The following is a 4,904-nucleotide window of genomic DNA, read 5'->3' on the forward strand; positions in this document are numbered from 1 at the left end:
AATATATGTGTGTGTAAAGGCGGCGAGCTGGCAGAAACTTTAGTATGCCGGGCGAAATGCTTAGCGTTATTTCGTCTGTCTTTATGTTTTGAGTTAAAATTTGCCTTTCATCCTTTCAGGGTCGATAAATTAAGTACCAGTCACGCACTGGGGTCGTTGTAATCGACTTAATCCTTTTGTCTGTCCTTGTTTGTCCCTTCTATGTTTAGCCCCTTGTGGACAATAAATAAATAACAAATGAAAAAAATTGACTTTATTTACAGGAATCAATCGTAATAGTTTGAATCCTGTGTTCGTATTTCACCGAGGACTATGTGGCCTCTTTAACTGTTTCCTTACAATGCTTTTGACTGAAAACCACGTTTCAGGTCTGAATTTTTTTAATAAAAACTGTAATTTAAATATTTGATATTGATTAATATGCACGAGCAATTCATATCCCGAGGTCAAACTCCATAGAAATACCGGGAGTATTAAAAGAATTAAAGGATATAGTAGAATATATAATTAACGATTTCTTACAGAACACAGGGATAATCAGATTCAATTCTCGAGCAAACTTTCGTAGTTGTAACTATCACTGTAGCTGTCGGACTCAATATGATGTTATGTAAAGTCTATTTTCATGTTAAACAGGATAGGATATAATTGTTTTAATGTTTACGTCACTCTACTGAATTATAATATATGCGTAATAACAACTAATATTTTTGTTTCTATTTTCTTTTTAGATGTTGTCTCTAATTCGTACTCAGTCTCAAAGGTAAGTAATTTTTTTCTCATTCATAAGTCATCGTACATAGCGCTACATTTTATCCATTGAGCATTCCTCCACATTGACTGTGGGAAATGCGATAATGTCTTGTTCACTCCCTAAAGCTGACTGACAGTTTTAATATACCTTTTGTTAGGCGACTGCTATTCTGATGACCTAACCATCGTGAAGAATAGAATTTAGTTTTAATTATTAGAGATGCCTTAAGGCTGCAAAAGTCTTCTTATATTTTGACAGTAAGCGCTAAATTGTTCGAAGCAATGTCTTGTTACAAACTATTTTAAATGTAACTTCGCAATACTGCTGTGAAAACATATACCAAATGCGCTGACATATGTGTGTGTGTGTGTGTGTGTGTGTGTGTGTGTGTGTGTGTGGTGTGTGTGTGTTGTGTGTGAGTGTGTATGTATATATGTACGGATGGATGGATGGATGGACGGACGGATGGATGGATGGATTAACTGTTATAAAGCAAAGATATATATAATCACTGGCTGCTACTGCATATCCATTTATTATACAGGAATGGGAATTCTGCCAGAAAATATATTCTATTTAAATATATTTTTTTGATAAATGTCAGTATAAAATGTAATATTTATTGGTGTGATTTATATATATGTTTATTGGAATAGTCCATATAAATATAAAACTATTTCTAGAAATGGGCAGGTTTTTTTGTTTTAGCGGTATAATAGAAGACCAAGATGTTATTCTTGTTTTTACTTTTGTTTTGTCTTTACTGTTGTTTTGTTGTTGTTGCTGCCGTCGTCATCATTCAAGCTGCTGACTTTTATCTTCAGTTCTATCCTCGTTGAGTAAATATATGATGAAAAGAATTCTAACCGTTACCATTCGGTCTTTTTATAAGAATGCTAGGCTACATTATCAAATATGTCCTGTAATAGTGTAGCATAATTTGAGGGAGATTTGATTCCTATTTCTGGTAGGCCGTTCGATCGGACCACTTGGAGGCTTCATCATTATCTCGCGTCCTCCTTCTACGTTATATTGATAACTGTTCTCGATATGCCGTCCTTTTGATGTTATATAATTCATGATTAGATACAAGACATCCGTTTCCAAAATCGATATAACATACATATCACGGGAGAGGACCGTGGAGTGCAACAACTGTTAATGAGTCAGACGTTGTTCTTTACCTATTAAGTTACAGCTTAAATTTAAATTTTAACTTTAAATCAACATCAATTCGATTTATTTATACTTTTGTTTATCTCCCTGAGTCGGCAGAATATCTGCTAGAAACATATTCGGGTACTAAATTACCTGACGTATTCCATATCTCAAAACAATAAAATCAATATGACTGCATAACCATTGATGGATAACCATCGCCGAATACGCAAGGATTGACTATTTATCTGCAGTAGTTCACGGATAATTAGAGGGCAATAGTAATTATGGGATACTCTAGCTCATAAATAATAAATGGAATATACCGAATATATAATTATTTTAATTTCGTATAATAGTGCAAGTGAACTGATATATAAAACCGTTCTATTTTCAATGTTGCTCTGCAATTATCTTTGAAAAAACTAGGAGTAAGTTTAGCTCTTCTTAGTTATTGATTTTGGAAAAATAATTCTTAATTTAGTATATGAAACTCAGTTCTTTCTTTGGCATCAAAATGTCTATTGCGAGCATGAAACTGTACAGGTAGAATGCTGCTTGAAATCGTATTAGGAATTCATTTTAAGGCTACACGGGAATGTTCTTTCTAGGAGACAGTCCCGGGCAAAATTTCATGAGAGATCAATTTCCAATGTCTCAGGTCCCCTCACATCATTCTATCGATGTCAAGGACCATTATATCTTGGTGTCAGGATCAAGGCAAGAGTTGGCAAATCGAAATAGAAGACAACGCCGGACTGCCCTAGGATATGCAACTTCTCATTTGTAATCAATTCTATAGGCCGAAGTACTTTAGAAATACTTATATTTTCCTTAAACATTTAGGGACGAATGGAGGTACGGTGTTTGCATACAAAGCGCTCAAACAAATATTATATAGCATCCTGGCAATATAGTGATTCTGACATTAACAGAACGAACGCTGTTACAAGCATTTAAGCAAAGAAGGGTTACTCAATTTAACTGTATAGCAATCAGTATAGTGTTTGCTATACTGATTATAATGAGATTTTCCTAAATTTTATATTTCTTTTCTCGGCTTTACACATACACAAAAGCAATATTTTCTCAAATCCTTCTTTTTCGAAGTGTCACTCAGAAAACTGTACATACGACGACGTACATATAGATTACACTTCTCGGCCGTAGACTTAATGCATTGAGTGACTCTGTTGCAGTATTTGATTTAATGGTTTAAAAGAATTTTTTATGCTCCAATCAACCTGAGAATTAATGTCATAGTGGCGACAGTTAATGTTTGTGAGCAGTCTAGAAACGTATTGAGAGTGATCACTATTTTACTCACGTGGTTATATATAGCCGCTCATTCTGTATAAAATTACTTAAAGCAAATATATTAATGCACGCCACACACTGCAATCATATACACAAATAACGATTCTAAACTTGGTACAATGCCAAACACTTAAGACTAGGGATGCATTTATTTTGTTTGATATCCATTAGTTGACCGGAACTTGTGTTTATAAAACCAATGGGATTTGAAAATCAACTGCGGCATCATTTAAATTTAAGACACAAAAGAGCGTAACTGAATACATGACATAGGAAATTTCCCTAAGGATGTTTCCTGCATGAAGTTCATACAGTTAGGTGAAGTTAACAAAGTTCTGAGCCTGTAGATATGATTCATCATTTAAAATTACAACCATAGAAAATAGAGGCATCTTTAGCGTTAATGGGAATTCTTGTCAAAGAAGGTAAGGGAGACAAATTCAAATGTAAATTAATTAAAAAATTAATGTGATACATGGCTTGAGAAATGAGCCTAATCTATGGAAATTACAAGAACTCAGCTGTATTAGATGTTCTCAGTGAAGCTAAACTGTATACTCGCAAAATTTTCAAATGACTTTATTTTGTACATCAAGAAAAATATCGGGAAAACGTTACACAAACATTGATTTCTTCACCCTGACAACTAGGGGAAACAAGCAAACTATGAGAGATGGTGGGATGAGATCAGAGAAAGACAGATAGAGGTAATAGCGTGTGAAATGAAAAACAGAAATAGGGAAGTAGAGAGAGAGAGAGAGAGAGAAACAGACAGAGACAGACAGACAGACAGACACACAGACACACAGACAGACAGACAGACAGACAGACACAGACAGAGGGAGAGAGACAGAGAGAGATAGAGAGATAGAGAGAGAGTGTGAGTTGTTAAGAAATAGAGATTGAGTTTTAGAGAAAAAACTTTGAGAGAGAAAAACAGAAAGTAACAGAATAGAAAAATGAAAAAGAGGCACAGAGGAGAGAGAGAGAGAGAGAAGAGAGAGAGAGAGAGAGAGAGAGAGAGAGAGAGAGAGATACAAGGGGAAAATTTATTTGAGAAAAACAATGAAAGCGTAGAAATGACACACAGTTGTGGCTGAAGGTAAATTATAGACTCACGTTGGTTTCATTGTTGCATATTTAGTAAGACCTCGGATGAGTGGTTGGTATAATGAATGGAATGTTAATTGAGAAGTTGACTGATCAAGAGACAAACATACTGGATGGATGGATGGTTGCAGAGTTCAGGAACTTATTGTGTTTGATAATGTAGCAGTAATTGGAGTAAGGCATTGAACTGATAATTGGTTTGTAATATATATGTATTTTGAAAATAATTATTGTAGTAGCCCAAGTTGATCATTTTTAATTATAAGTATCGATTGTGTTTACTTAAATGAAACATTCAACCTTACATTCAAGTAAGTAGAATTGGACAAGATGAAAGGTGAGAGGAAGAAGAAAAAGAAGAAGGAGAAGAAGAAGAAGAAGAGAAGAAGAAGAAGAAGAAGAAGGAGACGAAGAAGAAGAAGAAGAAGAAGAAGAAGAAGGAGGAGGAGAAGAAGAAGAAGAAGAAGAAGAAGAAGAAGAAGAAGAAAAGAAAAGAAGAAGAAGAAGAAGAAGAAGGTGGTGGTGAAAACAACGAACAAGGAGTCGTCAAAGAAGGCAATGACCA

At 34.6% G+C, this 4,904-nt stretch overlaps 1 protein-coding gene across 2 annotated transcripts in view; it reads left to right on the plus strand.

Annotated features, from left to right (window-relative positions):
• The first annotated feature begins 731 nt into the window (after positions 1-731).
• Positions 732-4,904, plus strand: part of LOC115224821 (glutamate receptor ionotropic, NMDA 2B-like) — a 743,429-nt gene continuing 739,256 nt past the window's right edge. For both annotated transcript variants that reach the window (XM_036513846.1, XM_029795750.2), the window contains exon 1: positions 732-763. The gene's annotated coding sequence lies outside the window, so the exon portion shown is untranslated. The remainder of the gene's footprint in view (positions 764-4,904) is intronic.

The sequence above is a fragment of the Octopus sinensis genome, linkage group LG2, assembly GCF_006345805.1.
Source record: "Octopus sinensis linkage group LG2, ASM634580v1, whole genome shotgun sequence".
NCBI classification, from domain to species: domain Eukaryota; kingdom Metazoa; phylum Mollusca; class Cephalopoda; order Octopoda; family Octopodidae; genus Octopus; species Octopus sinensis.